General features: G+C 34.9%; 1 protein-coding gene across 3 annotated transcripts in view; it reads right to left on the bottom strand.

Moving 5' to 3' along the window:
- Utx (Utx histone demethylase) overlaps nt 1-23,203 on the bottom strand; it is a 91,467-nt gene that overhangs the window by 51,918 nt on the left and 16,346 nt on the right. The window contains exon 1 of one of the 3 annotated variants that reach the window (XM_011054962.2): nt 12,350-14,227. The exons of the other annotated variants lie outside the window; for them this stretch is intronic. The gene's annotated coding sequence lies outside the window, so the exon portion shown is untranslated. Of the gene's footprint in view, nt 1-12,349; nt 14,228-23,203 lie in introns of those variants that run through there. 3 annotated transcript variants of the gene reach the window in all.

The raw sequence follows: 23,203 nt of genomic DNA, 5'->3' as shown, positions 1-23,203 counted from the left end.
TATTGATTTTCTACATAAAATATTGCGATGATAACAATAACAATAATAATGAAATATATGATTAACAGTGTTAATTTGATTTTGCATAATTAAGTTGATTATTTTCAAATTATTATTAATATTAATATTTATTGAATGCCATGATATCACAAAACGTATATAAAAGTTATCGATTTAAAAAAGGAACGAATAAAATCTTAAAAATTTTAATTCATTAAATTCCACAAAATCATTTCAGTAAAAAATAACAAAAGAATTTCCCTTTATTATTAATTTCAAATAATTTCATGAAAATAATGAGTTTATAAGAGAGGAAAATTTCAGATAAATTTCGAGAAATTTATTGAAACATTTTTCGAACACCCTATATAGCTAACAGCGAACGTGCTAGGAGACATACGGAGAACAATGAAGCGCACGGTCACAAACACGCGGGTAGGCACGCACTCACTCACTCACTCACTCACGCACGCACGCACGCATGCACGCACGCACGGCGCATACGAAGATGACGTAAGCGCTGATTACGCGTCGTCGTTGCGATGGCGGGCTCGCGGCGGCGACTCGTGTTGCATGTACAACGCGACGTTCACAGAATGCGGCAATGTACCGTGCGTGCGTGCGTGCGTGCGTGCGTGCGTGCGTGCGTGCGTGTGCGCGTGCGCGTGCGCGTGCGATGCATGCATGCGTGCATCCTACACAGGCACGCGCGCAACCGAAGGACGAGGCCTTCAAGTACGTACATATCGCGCGCATACCAAATGCGATCAAATATACACACATATATATTATAATATATATATATATATATATATATCTAGTTACACATTATATAAATAGAGGAAAGCCCCCTATTATGAGATAGACGCCTAATGAGATAGCGACGTTTTTGTTAAACTAATAAATGCTATTTAGATGCTTGATGTAGGCATTTGAGAGCAAACGCAGTTAGATTCAGCATATATCTGTTCAATAAAATTGAATAATAAGTTTATATAATCTTTATTAATATACAAACGTTTCGACTTTTTTTTAAGCCATCTTCAGCGTATATCACTAGTTTTTTATTGAAATACTTCATTATACTTGGTGAGTTGAGATAATAGCCAATGCAAGTATTAATAACATTCTTAACTAACTCTCTGTGTGACTATTAAGATCCAACATACCGAGTATAACATTGTAAGACCGTAAATAATGATGACCTATTATTTTTTTAAATTCTGTCCACAGACAGAATGTCTTCAGCATTTACCCAAAAAGGACTCGATATCTCATAATAAGGGCCTTTTCTTTCTATGTACGAAATCATCAGCTGACAAGAGGAACCAGGCGAAGCAGGAAGGCGAGTTGAAATGTTCTCACAAGATGAAAAGAGAAGTAAAGAGAAAGAAAGAGAGAGAATGATATATTAAATACGAGCTCATTTCGCAAGTGAAGCAAAATACAGAAGACAAAAGTACACTAAAAATATTCCGCAATTCTTTTTTCAATCTTTCTTCAACAGATGTTGACATATGAAATGTGAATTCATCAGTTATAAAGTTTTCTCTTTTTAAATTATAATATTAATAATAATTATTAATACATCATCAAAATATCAATTTTATATGTACGTGGAAATTCAAAGGAATTCTATGCCTTCATTTATACGTAGTACGAATAAAATAATATTCTTGTCGGTAAGACAATCCCGAGGCTGTTGTTAAAATTTTCTGCTTGCACAATAAACAATCAACGCGATGACGCAAAGTTCGCGTGCATCGATTAACACGTTGCAATACAAACCGAAATGCACTGAATATAACACTTTGTAACCAAGCTTTAAGTAAAATGTGACTTATCTTATGAACAAACAAAATTAATGTTTCTGTCACAAATAATGCATAGATTATTTGAATAACAACTTTGCCAGGAGGAAATCACTTTTTTTTTTACTCGCGACAACACAACGATGAGGAAGAATCGATCGATCATTGTCGCATTATAAACGGTTGATTTTTCTCTACGTACGCATCATAAAAGGACCGTAAGATTTTTTTGTCTCTCGCATATATCTATGCCATCGGAAATTCCTCACCGGAATTATAACGGTTTCGATCCCTTCTTCGAGGCCAGGACGCGAATCTCATTCCGAATTTAGACGCAGTGCTCGCGAGCGTGCAACGTGGAGAATATCGATCAGGCGAGTATTATCGAACCCCAGCCAGTCAGTTCTACCGGGTGCTCCGAAAAATGGAGGATACTTCACCGAATAAAGCTCCTATCGTACCAACCATCTTACGAAGCGCCGACAATAGATCGGTAATTGACACGGGCACTCAAATGAGGTATATCATCTTCGTGAAAGATGAATGTTTGAATTTCACTTTAGAAAAAAACCTCTTCGGACTGCACCGCGGGAAAGTGTGTAATTTCAATTAGGTCCTGGATTTTTTCGAAACGAGTGAACCGGTTATCTGATTTCGCGTCATTGTTTATAACTCGTTACGTATTATACCGTTATACAAATGGAATGTTTTTGTCCAAGTACTTAAAAATTTAACTGGATATAGACCTAGTAGATAAGATAATTTAGTTGGACTTCATCAGTAGGACACTCAAATATGATAATAATGCTGCAAAAAATATTGATTTTGTAATAACTAGCTTGAGTGGTATAATTATTTTGATGGTCTAGCAAAATTATTTTCACACACACACACACACACACAGATTTACATCTAGTTAAACTTTTAGATATTTTAGCAAAATCGTTCTTTCTATATGTATATTAAAGGATCAAATTTAAACCCATTCCTCAAATTAAATGACATTTTGTTATTTTTAATTTCCAAGTGTATTAAAACATTATTTCAAAACGTGTGATAAAGACAACACATAAAATTTATCTATTTCTTCCTTCAGTGATCAAAATTCAAATTGCTTAGTTTCAAAGTAAACAGATTAATATATGTACTTAGTAAATAATAAAATAAATTTTTTAAGTTAAATTGATACATTTCATGAATTAAATTGTTTCAATCAAATGAACGACATACTGAGTAGGAGTGACGACCTATAAGAATGATTATAATTAAATAACTAAATGCAGGGTATAATCTCAGTTATTATGACATTCACGTTGACATTATAAATTTAATAGTGTAGGACGTTGCATATAAAATGTACTGTAAACTTTTTTAGTTTTACGAGAAATGTACAAAGCGATATATATCTCATTATTACGGATAATCGATTTATTGCAGGTGTATGTATTAGGTGTTGGAATTAATTCGTAGCGTTTTTAATGAAAAAATGTTATTTATTTCACATGAGCATTAAAAAATACATTAATGAAAGTACTTCCCATCACTTGTAAAACGCTACGAATTAATTCCAACACCTAATAGAATAATTGTTGAAAAGCATATAATTCTTTTGTGAAAGTACGCGCTCTAGTTTGTCCGATTTCTAAAGGCACAGTAAATTTATGAAAACGTAGAAAATGGAAAAGTTCAGTGCAACAGTGTTCTAACGCTTGCAAAATCAAATATAATGTAACAGAAACAATGGCATGAATTCTATACTGCAAAAAATATACTCTGTAAATTCTTTGGGGCGGAATCTCATTCTAAAGAATGAAAATTAAGCCAATCTCGAAAAGCGTGGCACAATTTTCAATCTTTAAGAGTGAGATTTAAAAAAGTTTTAGAGGGTAAGAGTAACACACTGAAAAAAGCTATTATACTATTGTTTTAATTAAAAGTAATCTTGTTAATTCAACAACAATATTACGAAAGCAAATAAAATTTTATTCAAACAAGAACATGATATATCTATTTGTTTCATTAATATTATTATTGAATTAATAAAATCATCAATTAACATTACTGTTATTAATATAACATCATTTTTTCACGTATCGAATTAAACATAAAATGTACAAATATCGCAAAAATTTTTTCTCTTATTTCAAACTAAAATGAAAAACGTCAAAATGTACTATGTGAATGCAAGTTTCACTTTAACAGAACTTGTAAGTTTTTATCCTAATTGACAACACAAGTTCCTTTCATTCTGGGAATCTCAGTCTAGTCGTAGCTAAACCGCAGCAAACGAGAACCGCAAAGCGATGCATCGACGCGACGCGACGGTCGACCTAAGCGAAGTTAGGTTTCAGCACACAACACAAAGGGAAGAAGGGACACAAGGGCGAAGGAGAAGAAACGGGGGCGGAGGAGAAGGAGGGGGGGGGACAAGGAGGAGAACCCGAGAGAGTGCAGCGCCGTTCGAGGGAGGGCTGTTGAACTTTCAGGGTCACTCCCGTGGGCCCCTCGCGCGCGGAAGAGAGAAAGCGAGAGGAAGACGAAGGAGGCGCAAGGGGGGCAGAGGGGGATGGGGGAGAGAAAGAACGAGAAGAAGAAGTGGCAGGCAGGTTGAAGCCCAACACGAAAACTCACTCCTAAACCGTCTAAGGATGCGCGATTCGGGGACCGAGCAACGGATCGACCGACTGGTCGACCAATTCGTCTCTTCGGGACCCCCTTTAGATCCCCTTTAGGTCCCCTTTAAGTCCCCTTTAGGTCCCCTTTAGGCCCCCTTTGGAACCCCTGGCGTTCGCGAGGTTGATAGATGGCTAGCGTCGCGTCGCGTCGCGTCGCGTCGCTGTGCGTCGTCCTTCCCGAATGTGCGGCCGCTCACGAAAGCCCGACGCACATTCAGAGTGCGAAACCAGTTTTCGGAGCCTCTCGGCAAGGGCCCCGATTCCCTCCACCGAGGTCCCCCCTCCCCTTTCCTCCCCTCGGGCCCTCGGGCCCCCGAGAGACAACCAGAGGCCGCGAATGCGAGCGCGAAAGCACGGCGAGCCGACAGCGAAATAGTCAGGGTCGCGCGCGAAAGCGCACAAGAGATTCACTTTCGGCTGTCCTACTTTTAGATCCTACAACTTTATCTGGATGCACCAGAGTAGTGCAACTTTTTATTTCAGCCAGATGCAGACTCTTCTATTGGCTATTTCAAACGCCATTTTTGATCTAATGATCTATCATTCAATAAGCGTTTACTATAATTCTTTGATAAGATATAATTACTAGGGCAAATGTCTCTGATAGATAAAAGTATGGCAAAGATCCGCCATGTTTGCCCTAATAATTATCAAATGTTAAACAAGGGCAAATTATGCTTACAAGCATAATTTATTCTTGTTTAATATTTTACAGACAACAAGGATGAACTGATGTTTACAGCGTGTGAGTGTAAAAACGAAATGCATCCCAGATATGTAATAAAGTAGCACAAAACGGAACGCACCCCTACTAGATCCGCCACAAGAGTGCAAAAGGAAACAGGCGCTTGAACGTTTCGTATACACGGAAAAATCTGGGAAAAGTGAAAAACTATATACTAGAGTAAATTAAATTACACAGCGAGAACGTTGACCTCATCACTGACTCACTGAGTCGCGCTGCTGCTATTTTTATCGTTTACTTTCCTTTTAATCTCCCCGCAGCTTGTCGGTATTACCGTCGTAGTTCGAAGTTACTCCGAGTTCTTGTGAGTTTCGAAAAAGAGACAAGCACGTTCTAACGACGGTGATTCGAGGGCGATCAGACAGGATGGCGAGGCAGGAAGTTAACTGTAGTCGATGACTAAGTGCGAACAGGATTCCACGTACGTGCCGGAAACCGCCAGTTGTCCACGCAAAAGCGCACCTATTCGTGAGCGAGAGGGGGAGGGGAATTGATAAGAAGAGATCGAGATAAGATCGCCCTCGCTAATCTTGTTCGGAGACCATGTGGCCTTACGGTAACACAACGAGGATAATCCCGTTTCTCATTCGTGCGAGCTCGAAAGATTACACCGCTTAGCGGTAAACACGGCCTTCTCCAAGTCCACGCTAAATACAGAGGTCTCGAAATCCTCGAATATTTTTCTTCTCCCGAGGCGTCTCCTCGACCATCTATAGAGAATCTTTTTTTTTTCTCCTGGCGGAAATAGTACCATTTATCGCGATTTGGTGGCATATAATATATATAATAGCGCAAAAAGATATACTACAAAATGATAAATAAGGTTAAGGTTGTGAAAATTAAGTAAATTATGAATACTTTCTATTATATACTGAAAAAGATTCACTAAATTTTGAGAAATACTTATTTCGTACTAACTTACAGTAAATAAATATATACTCGATAAAAAAATGATACTTGAATCTAATTAATGATTCTAGTACTGATAAATATATGTTTATATCTAGTAAATATTTAGTTGGTGCTATTGAAAAAAAATTTGGTAAATTCTTTTCAGTACAGAGAGAAATTTTGGTAAAGAATAAATAAACATATAATTGGGTCAGTATATGTTTTTCGTAGCAGAATAAAAAAGATAATTAAATTAAAACAAATTTAATTTGCTCATTATATAAAATCGCTTCTTCGATAAGATATAATCTTAAAAAAACGAATTGTTTGAGGATTACATGATAATTAGTTTTTCTAAAATTTGTGATAAATATATTTTAAGACTATTATCAAGAAGTTTTCCGTGTCGAAAGTAATAATCGTTACTTAAAAGCAAAAGTAAGCTAACAATAAATTACATTTCTTTTTAGAATAGAAATAATTTCTGTATATGTATATGTTTGCGTATTGTTTGTATATTCCACATATAAACTTGTACAGTTGTTACCTTCGTACTTGATATCACAGGTATATTTTTCTCCAAGTGTATAATCTATCTACTTTAGCCTTTATCTTTATTTTACGATATCATGCATCGTTTCTCTGCGATAATTACTATTATCAATATTTTCCTACGCCATTGCTTTTCCTATTATTATTCCCTAGCGACCATCATCACTGTTATTGTACTTGGCATTTCTACAATTGTTATCGCGTCGAAGACCCGTTACCGTACAGATAAGAGAGTAAAAACTCTTTTCCAGAATTTATACAATTTCGGGCGAGACGAGACGAGAGGGAATCTCTTTATCTTGGAGCGGGCGGCGTCGTCGAGCGATAAGAAACTCATACGAAAACCTCGGTCGAAAGAACGTGCGAGAGTGCGTATATACGAGAGAAGGACCGACCGTCCGTCGGTGGAGGGTCAACGACCGGCTCTCGTTCTCCTCTCTAGTACCTGTATCATCCTCATCTCTCCACCTCGGGCGGAACGCGTCGAGCCTAACCGCTAGCGAACGAGTGCGAACGCATCTTCGTCCTCCCTCCCCCCATCCTCTCCTCCTCCCTCCCCCCATCCACCTACTCCTCCACCTCCTCCTCCCCGCGAAACTAGTCTTACGCGCAAATTACTCCCGCGGGATTCTCGCACGAGATCGAACCTACGAGGCCATTTTAATTCCAATTCTTTACGCAAATCAAAAGTTTACAAGAAAAAAAAAAGCGAATTCTCTCATCAAGAGGAGTCGGCTTTTCAACATAAATTTGTTTGCAACGTAATAATGTATTAACCCCTATTACTCGCATGATTTTTTTAACGTAATTATTCGCGTGTAGGATTATCTGAATCACAAGAAAAGAGTACATTGTAATATTTTGAAGAAAAGTTTCTAAAATACAATTTTTATCGACGATTCTTATTAACATAATTTTAGGAACATAAAATTTTAATTAATGAATTTGATAATTTGACAAAATTATTTTCAGATCTGAATCTAACTAAATTTTTTAGCAAAAACTGTTCTTTTCGTGCACGATTAGCAAACTTATAAAACTGGAGTATCATGGACATCTCATGCTGCGAGTAATGAAGGATTAATCACTATTTTTTATCTCATAATACAAATAATTATTAAACAAAAGTTTTCAAATAAAGACTAAACCCTCAAAACAAAGGGTAAAGTATAAACGATGCCGATCTGTATTAATAAATTATTTATTTTATGCAATTTTATTACAAGGTATTTAACACTTCCCACGTTCTACTATTATTACATAATCCAATAAATCCATACATTTCTCATATGAAAGCAGCTCCTTTAGGAGGCCTCAGGCATAAAATATAGGAGAAAGGGAGAGTGTGAATACTATATGACGTAATTTCACACTTTTGCAGTTAAATCGTGAACGTTTAACGCAACTCAAAAGAGTGGCAATGGGAAATGAGAGAGAATCGATATAAATGCCAGCCGATAGAATTACAAACCTCGAGAGTCATCGAGGTTAAGCGACCCGTCATTCACCGCAGTTAGCATGCGCACTACAACGTTGTTCGCCCTAACACGATAACAACTCGCGCGTTCTTAACCCACTAGAGATATCAATTCGCGCGTGTATCACGCGTGTCAGCTGATCGGCTCTCGCGTGCGCCGGCCGGCCGGCCAGTCTCTTCTGCTGCTCGCCAATTGCCGATTGCGATCGCGGCATAATCGCCAATTAATAACTGTCATTATAACCGATGAAGAATGCAAATACGAAGCGAGCAAGCCGCTTATTTTTTTCACACGCGCTTTTCAATGAGAAAGCTATAATAAGCGATACGTCGATATACCATGATTATAATCGAATCGTGATTTGGAACAAACTGCGTCCGTCAGTTTTAAAATTGCAAGTTATAAAATTGCATTGTTAAAAATTAATATTGACCTCGTTAAATTGTTTCATTTGTATACAACATTTATTTTGATACGGAAAATACCTATAAATTTCCATTCATTTTTAGTACAGACTATACATTTGAGCCTTAAATGTAAAATCAGCTTTGAAATCCGATGTGTACCCGATTAATTAGTTCCTTTTTTAAAAATCAGTGATTCAATTCCGATCTCCTTTTTTTTTCAAATATTTAAACGTTAAATGCTCATCCAGTTAAACGAGATATTAAATATATGTAATGAAAAAGGAATAAATCGGTTGTACGATTGTTAACGCAATCGGCAATATCAAAAATAATATAATTAAAGAACAATTGTGTTTGTAGATCAAATAATCGCGTAATAAAGTGGTAAAACAAATTCGTTTCTCCTCAATTCCCATCAATTAAGACTCGCTACATATTCAATATAGCACGATGCAACGTGCTTGTTTTTCAGAGATTTTCAAGTACAATACTATATATATATATATATATTGCAAATTCTTGTATTTGAAAGCTGCTGTCTACTTCTTTTTTACCGATATAATTTTATTCATCTTTTCGTCTATCAATTTTTTAAATATTTTATATAAGATACCTTTATATATAATAAAATATAAAATATCCACAAACAGTTTTCACACGAATATTCAATAAAATCTAAAAAGAGTCAAGTCCGGCATTTGCATATTTTCTAATGCAAGATATCTCAGAAATACATGTCTTATCCTTTCTAAGAGTTTGTGGAACTCGACTATTAATAATTTTAATCCTATTCTCTCTTTTCTTTTCACACACTTTTCTCTCTCCGATTCCGTCGCACGCGCCTACGTACGTGAACGATTCATCGATCTCGGGAGCACATCGGCGTACCGAGCTTTGACCGAGAAACAACCGGGGGCCAGTGATCTTCAACTCGTTCAACAACACTCTGCGAGGTGGCATTGCCTGAATGCCATGGTCAGCGACCGTGCGGGATCGAGAATTTAAATTCTGCACCGACTCCCATCGGCCCACCGTCTTCCTATCTCGCGGATCTTGCAGCACAATCTTGCTCGCGTGCAAAAAAAAAAGATTGAAAAAAACCAGACACGGCGAGATCGAAAACCGCACGAGATAAATTTTTATCGAGACACTGCTTTTGTGCAGATAGGTGTGAGCAGTTCATTCCCCTTGATTAACATTTCAATAATATTTCTTTAGTAATGTTCTTATGCACTGAGCAAAATGTAATTAAACGTAGCGAGTTAATTAAAAACAGAACATAAATGCAAATATCTTGGATAGAAAGAGATATGTTAAAAATGTCAAAATGTAGGCTGATCATTAAACAACTTTTATATATAAGTTTTTTTAGCCTTCCTGAATTATTAACTGCCAGCTTTGGAATTAAAAATGGAAAACGTAAAAGTCGGTTGCGAAAGAAATACAACTAAATTTTTTTTTTGAATGCGTCAACCAGCTGACAGCTGTGAGTCTTCGACCTTTTCGTATTATCATCGAGAATCCGTGACACTTACTTGTTGTATTTATCCAAACTCGAGTCATGGTAATTAACGACACCGTTAAATATCGCTTTCACCTCCGATTTCCGCCACCGCCTTTCGGTAAAAAGGTCAATGATACTGACACACATTTTTATTAACAATTTACGACATTTTGAAATATCCAAGTATTAACTTACGCCTCAATTCATCTGTTAAACTTTAGTTATTCACAAAGATGATTTTATGAAAACCGAAACGGGTTTGGAAAAAATATATCTACTTGTTTGTTTTTTTAAAGAGGAGCACTAATTCGAGCTCATTATTCTTTGTACATTTATGTTTAAATTTTTATTTAATTCTCTGAGCCAATGAAATTTGTCTTATTATTTATTACACAAGTTGCTTACTTAGAGAAATTTTTTTTTAAGATAGAATTTCAAGGTATATTCTTTCCATTTACGACTCGCGTGAGAAATACTCCGTGTTCAAATTACCGCGATAACGGTAAAAGGATTTAACGGATCTAAAACACAAATGCCAAGGTTTAGAGTCGCGTTTCGATCCGCGGCTTTGGTGCTTCGGCTTTTATTCGCTATTTAGAGCAAGGCCTCATCAAGGCCATGAGAGAGCATAATGGCCGGAAGTGCGGCTTCCACGCGAAAACGTCATGTGCATTACACTCGCCTCCTCCTTTATTGCGATTACGAATTCACATCCGAGGACAATCTTTTTATTACGGGAAAACTATTTTTTTGATATGAAATACTGTCAAAAAATTGTTTAATATAAAGTATTGTAAATTTAAAGTATTCAAAATTATTATTAAAAAATATATAGATACTTCAGAAATGACATAACTAGAAAAATTCAGTTTCTCAGAAAATAGGAAAAATGATTTTTTAACTTAACAGAAAATTACTGACTAATCAAAAAAATATCGATATAAAGAATATATTCTTAACACAAATTTCATCTCATATTATATAAAAATATCAATATTTTGTTGTAACAATTTTCATGATTTTTTTTTTATTATTCTTTTGAAGTTACAATGATTTTTTGATAATTTTCTGACGAAATTAAATTCATACTTTTTATGACTGATAAAATAATGTTTACTTAATTCATTCATGAAATTAATTCGAAAATCACGTTTTGTGTCATTTCTTAAATAAAGAAGCGATATCAAAATTCAATTTAGGTCAAAAGTTTAAGTTGAATGTAATGAATGGCAGTAATAAAATGTCCAACTTTTCAGGATTCAGCTCTCAATTGTAAATTTAGTAAAATAACAATGATAACACGTGGCGTAATTTGGATTTTTGTGTTTGCCGAACAAGCGCGTGTCATTTTCGTTTATCGAAACACGAACCCGCTCGTAGGTGTGTGCGTGACACTCGTGTGAAATGTATCGAAAAAACATTGTATCCCGAGGTCATTAAATCCCTCGTCGCACGTCACAGAAAAGAGTATCACTTTCGTTTTCGCGCTAACCTGACATAGCTCCGATGTGATATATAAATCTATCGTGCGCTCTTAAAAGTAGAAAACGATGGGAAAGTACGACTACGAAGCAGGAAAATATTTCGACATCAGGGCTCTCCGTAACGGTGAACGAACGGAACGGGCGAGAGCGAGCCCTCCGTAGAGTTGCGCCCTGCGCGCATGCCGCTTGCACGGCAAAAGGGTCAAAGGACGAACGGCGAGCCGAGGGCGGTACACGAAAGCGTCGTCCCCGAGGCATCGATCGGAGCACTAGCCAAAAATTCGCGCGTTGCTCCGCTTCAATTCGATAAACGGTAATAAAGTAAAGATAACGAGCGAAAAAGAATCACTACTTACTTGGCACATAACAAATCACATAACCGATGCACAACAATGGCTGCGTTCAGCCAATAGAGTAGCTTTACAATTGTTGTAAGATTCTTTAATATGGTGGCTTATTTTCTCACTGGATCTAAATGTATACCCAATAATATTAAAAAATGTTACAACAATTACACAAAACTGCTTCCTTTGCTGAACGCAACCTAACATGTTTGATGACGAGATAACAACGATGGCGGAGAGAGAGGGCAAGGGCCACAAGGGACAGGTGGCAAGGGTCACGGGAATCACAGGCAAGTTACGAAGATCGGGTGCAGTACGAGATAGTTCTAATCAGTGACACTCGAACCACTGCCGTGTCTCCTGAAGTGAGGAACGCATGACGAAAAAATGACGATCGCACGGCGAGTCAGTCAGCGTGAACTTGGAGCGACGCGCCGCTGACTTCACGCGACACTCACCATTTAAATCTCCCAGCGGCGGCAGCGGCTGGTAGTGGTTTAAATCGACGCGCGTCGTCGAGTATCAGTTGCCTCTTCTCTTTCCGATGCGCTCCGATACGATAATATTATGTTCCACGCACTCCTTCTCCCCCACTTCTCCTCTCGTCCTCGTCCTCGTCCTCGTCCCTTATTGTTGTTATTACTGCTACTGTTGCAGTCCTCCTCCTTCCTCCTTCCTCCCCCGATGCGACGATGAGAGACGTTTTCAGCGTCTCATGGCCCCGACGTCGAGATTAGCTTGCTTGAGCATGAGTTGCTTGAGCGCGCGCTTTCCGGCAGTGTGTTATTGTATGTCATACAATAGCGTTTGAACACAAGAAAAAGAACACGAGCAGAGAACCACCGTGAAACGAACACGCGCGACTCCGAGTACTCGGAACGGGCGCACTCCCACGGAACGTCCACCTCGCCGCCGTCCGTTGCGGCGTGAAGTTGCACTTCGATACGAGACCAACTTCTTGGCGGTTATCACGCGATCGCGATTTACGCGCACGCCTCACGGCACTCAAGAACTCCGGCAGTAATCGTGTGTAACTATTATTATGCTATAGTGGCAGTGATGCGTCGTCTCGGGGGGAGGGGGAAGAGAGACGGGGAAAAGCGTGTGTTGTATGTATATATATATATATATGTATATATATATATGTGTGTGTGTGTGTGTACGTGTGAGAGAGAAAAAGAGAGAGCGGCGATAACGCACGCGGAGCGCGGGGAGACACCTCCACACGTCGAAGGCTCTCGCGCGACTGACGCGCCTGGTTGGCACGTAGGGCAAGTTGGGATTAGGAGGCGGCATCTCCCCCTTCCGCCGCCAACTTCAGTCGGTGGAGCGAGGAGGAAGCGCGCATGCGTAGCGGCCCTGTTTTAGAGCAGCGCGCCACGACACTCGTCGCCGAGCCACCGCCCGACGCGCGTTCACCCTCTTCGTGATGCGATGCGACGCGATGCGCTCTATCGAGATGCACTATTCGATTCAAATTATTTCTATAGAATCAGTCATCTGCTCCATATGTCGTTAATTTTAACTAAAACAATAGAGCTAAACTATTTAACCCCATTTCAATTAAATTCAACAAGAATGTTTAACTTAACAATGAAAATGTTTAAATTCGATTCAAATTCAGTGTATTATTTACCAAGTACATATGTTAATATGAACAGTGTTCAACTTTGAAAGTAAGCAATTCAATTATCAAAAATGAATTAATTCACATATTGACACATATAAGGAAAACGTAAAAGTTGTTATTTAACTCAACAAGAAATTACATTACAATTACTCTTTTAATATCCAACAGTGTAAAAAATGCCAAAAACAGTTTGAATATCGATTCGAAAATTTTAGATTTGCATTCTTACAAATAAAAAAAATTCGCTTTACAAAAAGATCCAGTTAGAAAATGCGTTAAATTCATATATCTCTTTATTAAAAGATATCAAACAATTCAATTTTTTATATTTATGTTTGGATATTAAAATATGCTTAGTATTCATTGTTTTTTGTATCATTTCGATTCCCAGAAATTAATTAGTGCCTTTTAATTAACATAAATTAAAATAAATGTCTTACAAACTCCGCGTCGGTAATTGTGTTACAGATTTTGACGTCAACTCCGAAGAGCTTTTGAATTACGAAATATATAATAGAATTTTTCATTTAATGCTTCTTGTTCTTGGAGAAATTTGAATATAAAAGGTGTGTCTCCTGTATGTTAATATTTTATATTTATTAGGTGTTGGAATTAATTCGTAGCGTTTTTAATGAAAGAATGTTATTTATTTCACATGAGCATTAAAAAATACATTAATGAAAGTACTTCCCATCACTTGTAAAACGCTACGAATTAATTCCAACACCTAATAATTTTCAATAATTTATATTAGAATTATTTTACAACTGTGTATGACTTTTTAAAAAAACCTACCCAATATTTTTTTAATTATACTTTAACACATTGATATACATACATATATATATATATATATATATATATATATATACCATGACATACATATCATAATATTGTATTATAATACCTGTGACAATTCAGCTTGTTCAGATCGATAATGCTCCAACTAGCATAAAGACTTTAAATTATTATTATAGTCAAAAATATTCCACGTCTCAAACATTTCTAAAACTGTTTGGGTTCGACTCTCATTTAACATAAAATTCAACAAAGTTAAACGTCTCCGATTCGACCTACAACGGTCAAGATTCGGAAAAGCAAAAGGAGAAATGAAATTGTCTGTGATTCGACGAAACCATGCGATTTTTCTTTTTCTTTTTACGCCTGAAATTTCCCATAGACCACATATAGAACACATAGAAGAAGGTATTGGCGGCGAATCGGTTTACTCGGAATTCAAACCTATTATTACGAGAGCGTAATCGTCTGATTATACGTCTGACACATACACGACGCCTCTCTCTGTAACAATATATATCGGATTCCCATCCCTGCAGCGACTAGTAAAGGAACCCCGTCGTCGGCTCCGGAATTTTGCAGCGACTCGAGGAATCGGCGGCTCCTTCTTCGGCCCTTCCTCCCTTGCCCTTCCCGTTAGCGGAACCTTACTAAAATATACACGACGATAGTTTCCGGTTTCGTTTCTCTTGTTGTGCGACGCGGCGGCAAAGAAACTCACCGGGCCGCAGTGACTCTCAAAGTTTCTTCCAACGACATTAAACCCTGAACGCCTCACTACTGGAACGATATACTTGATGTATTGCAAAACCAACCTGATTCAACACTGCACTGAGAAAAACAGTACTCATTTAACTAAATTAATTTTATAGTTATCTTAATTTATTTCGGTGGAGAACATACATTTAAGTCAAGTATAATATGTTTGTCTTAAATATATACATTCTTCTTCGAAAAGAATAAAGACAAACTAAATTAATTTAGTCAACTAAACAATTTTTTTCCTGCTCTTTGCTTATAATTTTTATAAAAATAAATATATATTGTAAAAAATGTTTTTAAATCAAAACAGACGTTAAAGATATCTTTATAAAAACAACAAATAAACAACTATTGACATAATTGTTTAAGAGAACATTTGATCAGTCGTTATTATAGAGTTATTTAAGCAACTAATCATGCGCTGCCATAGAAATCTTTGGTTCATTTTGACATTCAGAAAAAGTGACATTAAAGAATCAGCAGATGCCGAAAACTTTCTATTACGATATTTAAATTATTTAAATGTGCCCTAGTATTTAAATGTATTCACTTCTTCCCTGTTCAAATATTTATACACGTTTGGTTCATTTTTTTTTAATCTAAAATACATATATCACATAAAGTCTGCACGTGCCGATAATCACGCGGGAAATTCATAGAAAGGACAGTTTTGTTAAAGTCTAAAAATTTAGCTAATTATAGATTTTTGAAAATAATTAATATTGGACCATCAAAATAATTATAAAAACCGCTTAGGAATGACAAACAATGTTGTCAATTTTTTTCAAAAACAAGAAGCACTGCATAAAAACAAATTTTCTTTAACTAAGAAAAAAAAAGTTTTGACATTCTAGTAATCAGTTTGAGTGCCTCAAATAATTATTTTGAAAATGTGTGATGTTATCTCTACAGCTTTAATTTATAATTACGTTGTAAATCCGACAGACCGAATCGGCGCACAGTTTATACAGCTAAAAGATACATTTATATGTATATGAATTATTAAGGGGATACTGCCGTGACGGCCAAAATCCGATGGAATCGTTGTTTTCCCGCTGTGAAAAGCAGCTTTCACACATACGATTTACAAGACACCGGCAGGTCATTATATACTACTACATCAACATCATGCGCATACATATACATATATACAATTTTTCGCATACTAAAATATTTTTGTTTAGTCTTCTAAACATAATTCTAACGATTTACACGCACATTCTTTATTTTACACCTATTTTCAGATATCTCAGCAAAATTGTTCTTTCCGTATGGCAGTGCCTGATTCTCGATAGAATGAATGCAAGCAACAATGTGAAACGTGTAAGAAAAAAGGAAAGCCAACGGGAAACACCTAATTGAAATCAATTATTCCGATTATTACGGGAGAAGGTGATACGGCTTTCCCTCAAGCGAGGGAAATCGATTGTCAGGATGTGGCCGGCGATTCATAGCCCAGCGAATTAATGTGGTGACTGTGTAAGGATCCGTTATCCGGGCGGCCAGCCGGTTATCACGCGTAAGCAAACGGCGGGAATGCAATATGCCGCGGCACGAGCGCGAATGGTAAATAACGCCGCGAAGGTTAATTATGGAAAATAACAAAAAAAAAAAGAAAAAAAAGAAAAAATGCGAACTGAACTTACGCTAATCCGAGAGTCTATAAATAGCACAGGCGACACACGTAACGAACTTTACACGTGCGAGCGTACGATTACGCGAGGTGGAAAAAATGCACCTGTCTCGCACGCAGAACGACGTCGAGCCGATTAACAAAGAACGGTATTTAAACGTTACGTCATGAACGTTATGTACACGGAGAATTAATAAACGCGTGTACGAAAAGGCACGCTCGCTGACGCGCGATCTGTTACTACGACAGAGATTTATCCCGCGTAATTTAAGTCTGATTGTTTTTCATTAATATGAAATTTAAGTACAAAATAAGTTATTTTTTTAGAATAAGTATTACTTTTATATCAAAGAATTTCAAGATTATTTTACAAAAAATATTATGTACACTCCAAGTCAAAAGTTTGAAAAAAATGCTTTGTAACAATTGATTTCTGGAGTTAGTTATTCGTATAACGTATTTCTTTAGGTCCAATAACTTTATTTAGAATTAGAATTATTAAAAACAAACATATTATGGATATTTGAGTAGAGGAAAGCTCCCTATTATAAGATAGCAGCGTTTCCACTAAATTAATAGATGCTATCTATTGATTCCACCATGAATTTATTGCTCTTGCATTGAAAACTATTTAGTAGAAAATTCATTATTAGATCATGCCTGTCATTGTAAAAAAAAGATTTTAAAATTTGGATGTCTTTAAGTTTCATTGAGATGACCTTTAAACATTGTTTATAATTTAATAAAAATAAATACTTGGCAATAAATTCTTCATGTAGTGGTAGAGTAAGGTCATACTAGTAGAAAAATACGACACGTATTGAATTGCTTAATTACAGAAGTTAGATTTGATGATCGTAAAACCGTAAGGCGTGGAAATCGTATATAATATGAGATACATAATAAAATAATATGAGATACCCAGGGTATTTCTAATATGAAATAACCCATGCTCTCCTATGTTATAATAAAAATTATTGCTAAAGTATAAATGTTATTGTACAATAATAAAAAGGATAACCAGAATGAACGTCAAGTGTTTATTTCTGCGATTGATTTCAACTACCAGAAGACGAATTCTGGGTATAATGTATCGCATGTTTATTTTTCGCACACACTGGCTGTTTGTTTGTATTTAAGAAACATAAATAAAATTTAAATAAAATTTTTTAATTACAATATTGATATACTTTGCGTTTCATTATTGATTTCTCGGGGCACCTCATATTAGGAGCACAATTTTTTGACTTTGCGATTTGCTCACTTTTTACATTTCTTTAATTTTAAAACAAAATGAAATTTGAATTAAATAACGTTTTATATAACGTTATCTTAAAACTTATTAAATTTCCTTCAAAATGATCTATTATTTTTTTAAATACTGCTCACAGACTTCTAACATTTACCCAAAATGAATTCGGTATCTCATAATAGGAGCCTTTCTTCTAATCCTAAAAATTAATCCTATATTAATTTTTAAAAATTATTGGCCTAAAGTATATTAAGTACAAAGAAAGAATAATTTTAAAATACCTATCGAAATATTTAGTTTGATAAATTTAAAAATAATTTTGTTAGAACGTTGAAATAATTATATAGAAAACTCAAACAGAAAGAGTAACGCTGCAAAAAATTTCGTAACATTCTAGGAAAAAGTTTGAACATTCTACATAATTATTTTAATAATCCAAAAAATTTATTTTCGTATCTGTAGCTAGTTAAATTTTTATTATAGATATTTCAACAAAACCGTTTTTTCCATGTAAAAATATTTATGTAACATATAGTTATGTAACATATACACAGTTGGAAAAATATGTTGAATTTAACATAAATCGCATGTCCCAAACGGTCCACTCTTTGAATTAATATTATACAAGATAAATATGTTAGAAGGTAACACAAATATTATGTAAGAGAATAAATACAAAGAAAGATAGCATCGACAGTGTTTGTAAAAAAAAACCCGTCAAAGCATATTTGTTTCAGAAAATTAACATTTATAATATGTTAAATTAACATATATTTTATTCATTTATCTTAGAAGTTACATTTTAAAACACATTATTTTTATGTTACTTGTTCACTTATTCATAAATTGTGTCATTTTGACACTAAGAAACATAGAATACCAATTTCACAAAAAATCTTTAAATAACATAATCACATTATATTAAATTAACATTCGAATATGTTAAAAAATTCAATACAAACTGTTAACACAAACGTGAATGGACCGTTCCAACACAAATATACAAATTTGTTTACTTACTGTACAGTAATGATTTATATATAACATTCTTATAAACTTCTAGGATTTTGTATTAATTCTATAGGCATTGCTTCTCAAAGCTTTTTCTAGACAATGTCATTAAACCATGACATTTTTGACCCGCTTCAATATTTACATTCATATCGAATTCATATGTATTAATAGGTTATTCCATTATTCATATAAAGAGATTTTGATAAAAGAAATATTTCAGCAAATGATGAAACGTACAGCATCATAAACATGATTAAACATAAATGCAGATTTATTTGTATAGAAAACTCGTGTTCTTGCGCTGAAAAAGGATTATATAAGGATAAATCTTTTAAAGATTTAAGCGGCGCTTAAAAGCACTGCGAGAATTAACAGAGTTCGCGTTTCGCGAAAGAAAAGATGAAAATTCCATAGGCGAGGGTTTCGTTACGAAAATACACACACGCCGAGCTTGCAATCTCTCGTTTCCCCCTTTTTTCGGTTTTAGCCGTCGGCGGTTTCGCGATGGAATTAAATTATTTTTAACTATAACACCGCCACGTTGCAGTAGCTTGCTTATTCACATACACCGAGAAGCACGCGATATCTTCTAACGACTCTATTCCGTTAATTCGCCAAATTTGCAAACCTTTATCAGAACAAAAGATGACCTAAATGAAAAACCTTTTAAGCAACATCATTCACATGTTAAGAAACTAAAACAACTAAACATTTTTAACCGATAACAAAAAATATGATCTTTTCTGGCATTAAAGGAACGTAGGATTCTTGGATCCACTAAAGTTTTCGTATTAGTTTTAGAAGAAATTAAAAAATTCTTTCAGCTATATAAAAGATCACAACACTTGAACTTGGCACAAATATAATATAATACAAGTTAAATTTATACATGGAATAGAATAAAACTGCAACGTGAAAAATATAAGGTAGTGAAACATAATTATTTCAAATCATTATACTATTTAAAATATTCCTGCAGAATCATCGGGATATTTATGTACCAGTTATGGTTTAAGTATCATACAATATCACATGTATATTTAAATGTGCATTGCCCTTGAAACATCGCCAATACGAGAACGGTCGTTTGCTCGCAAACTCACTTTTACGCGCGAAAACGCTGTTACTTTCAGCCGAATCGATACAAGTCGGCCACGATAGGTACTTCGTGATCGCGTTGCGGGAACGGAGAGCGAAATCTGTGTCTGCCACGTAATCTCGACCTTAAATCGTTGATAATAGAAAGAAAGATCAAGTCCTAATTCGACAAACAGAAAATCGTTGGTAAAAAAAAAAGCAAGCATATTCAATATTAAACATATTAATGCTGTCTCTATCAATGTAGATTAACTTTAATCTCGGATTTAACTTACTCTCTAAATTCTAAGTTGGAATGGAATCTCACTCCAAAGAGTGTAAATTCTGTCGTTCTTGAAAAAGGGTGGCACAATTTTCAATCTTTAAAAGTGAGTGATTCCACTCTAAAGAATTTAGAGAGTATAACCCTTTATTATTTTCTAATTTTAAGAATTCGAAAAAGTTAAACCGAGAGTTAAAGTTAATCTACATTGTTATAAAAATAGATATAAGTCATATATATCTGGACTTGAACTTAGGTCAAGTTTCGATTTCGTGCAAGACAAATCGTGATACGTGATGTTCGATCATTTCCGCTAATAGAATGCGTACGTTTGTCATGCATTATTATCAAACATCACTACACACAGACACCAACGACAAATACTTACAGGAAATGAATGAAATAACAGAATATTTGAAAAACAGACGCTCGTGCCTCGAGCTTATCAATAACAGTGCTTGATAATGCTTGATTGTAGATAAGTAAACGTACAGTGATATTTTCAATTTAGTAATGATTGGTAAATGATTAGAACTTGCGCACAATGCAATTTCTCTTAATGTTTTAATTGTGCACAATGTTTTCTTTCCTCAGATTGTAAAATAAAAACAGATTGCAAAACATCTCATAAATTTTAATTTTTAGCTGTGAAATGATCATCTCGGGTGTTTTATACTCCAGCAGTAAAAAAAATATGAATTGTTGTAAAACATTGTTTTCTGTGGATATTATTTGATATACCTATTTTCTTTCTGTTTTTAATAACCGTTCTTTGCAAACCTATATACCATCTCGTTAAAAACTCGCGATAAAAAAGCGTCATATTAACGAAAATCTTTATTTGTTTTTAATACTGTTTCAATATAAACTGTTTAAAGTCCTTATCGTTTAATATTCGAGTTCTATTTACTTTTTTCGTAAAATTGTGATTAAATCCATTATCAAATATACCAATAAATAGGAAAACCATCGATAATATACAATAAGTTGTTAATATTGTTGCTTTAATTGAAAAAAACTCCAAGTGGTCGGTGGGGGTTTTAGGTGAAAAAAAATCAGATAATCTGAAAAGAGTCGAGTGTCGAGCAAACTTGGCCGAGCAAGGAGGCTTCTGCTGACCTTATCAGATGCCAAAGCCACGTGGTTGCGATGGCGAAGACGGCAAGGTGCACCTCGCGCAACTCGCGCCAACAACATGCTTTCACGTCCGTTAGAAACGATCGTGTATAAATCGCACAGCGGGGCTTCGGTCAGACGTATTCGAATGCAAAATATTATGAAATTCGCAGTAATTAATTGCGATGACAGATTCATAAGACATTAAACATTAGCTAGATATTGGACCTTTCTCTTCCAATCGCGACTTTTAAACCATCGTTAACGACGTGCTTAATTGTACCATTCTCTCTACTAAAGTTTTAATAAAACATCGTTCTAGAGAAACAGAGAGAAATATATAATGGGTGTAATAAATAATGTAATAGAACGTGGAGCTAAATTCACCTTCCATATTTAATTATTCATGGTATCCTTTTAATCTACTTAATATCTCATTTCTATCTTTTTTCAAGTTAAATTTTTCATCGCGCACAAAACGATCATAAATAATAAAAAATATTAGGAAAAATAGTAGGTCCAATAATAAAAATGTATAACTTAAAAAAAAATCAAAATTTTAATTATAATTTAACAAAATTTATAATAATTTTTACAACTATGGCTTTTAACAGATTAATGCTTATTCAAAGTTTAGTAAATCAAATAGTGTGGTATGTAATATTCTGCGCTGCGTTTTGCGGCGTGGAACAAATTTTTTTTACACGAACCGAAGAAAGCTTAATTCATCGCTGGAAGTCAGTGACTTCCACATGTAATGCTGCGTCGCGTCGACTAATTTTAACTTCCTCGGCTAAAAAACAGACCAATTGAAACGAGGTATACCGAAATAAAAGCAGATCGATTAAACGCCCGTAGGAACTGCGAACCGAATTATCGTTCCGAATATTCCCGCGAGAGTAATCCGCGCTCGTGCGAAATCCCATATGTAATAAAATTTTAGACACTTTAAATAAGTACGATCATATATCAAAGCGCGCGCGTAATAAAGCAGATTATCGAATTATTACTTTACATTCATTTGACATCGTCGAATAACAACGTTATCAAATTACTCACAATCAGCCAAGTTTTCAAAATCTGATATTGCCATATATATATATATATATATATATATATATATATATATATATATATATATATATATATAGTATATATATAACAAAACTCATGTATTAAATATTATTTCTAATTATACAGAAATTAATAAATATTTATCAAATTTATAAATAAAATTCTCTCAGTAAAAATAATACAAAATTTCTTATAATTTATTTAAAAATGTGTGATTAATAAAGGCTGCTTAGCAATCTTTCCAAATTTTAAATAAAAAAATCTGTCAAATTTTGCAAGCAGGACGTAATGTGTTAAATATTTCAATGAATAAGTATTCAAAAGATATGCGAAAGATGTCGCATACACTGTTAAATTCATAATGTCAAATTATATTCAATTTAAGTTATTTTTAATTATTTCTATAAGTCGCTATACTGCTTTTACTCAAAATATCGTCATTAATTTAATTAAAACAATAGAGTTAAAACAACTTAAATCAAGAAAATGTATTAAGTTTGACTCATTTAGTTTACTATCTACTAAGTGCATATATTAATGTTGAAGTGTTTACGTTGAACTAACTTAGCAATGGATTGACTTGCATAGTATATTTCGACGCATAGAGATTATAAAAAAAATTTATTTAATTCAAGAGATTGGATTATAATTGTTCCTTTGATATCTAACAGTG

This window comes from Acromyrmex echinatior, chromosome 17, assembly GCF_024713525.1.
Source record: "Acromyrmex echinatior isolate Ae372 chromosome 17, ASM2471352v2, whole genome shotgun sequence".
NCBI lineage: Eukaryota > Metazoa > Arthropoda > Insecta > Hymenoptera > Formicidae > Acromyrmex > Acromyrmex echinatior.
This window is presented reverse-complemented; position numbering and strand designations above follow the sequence as displayed.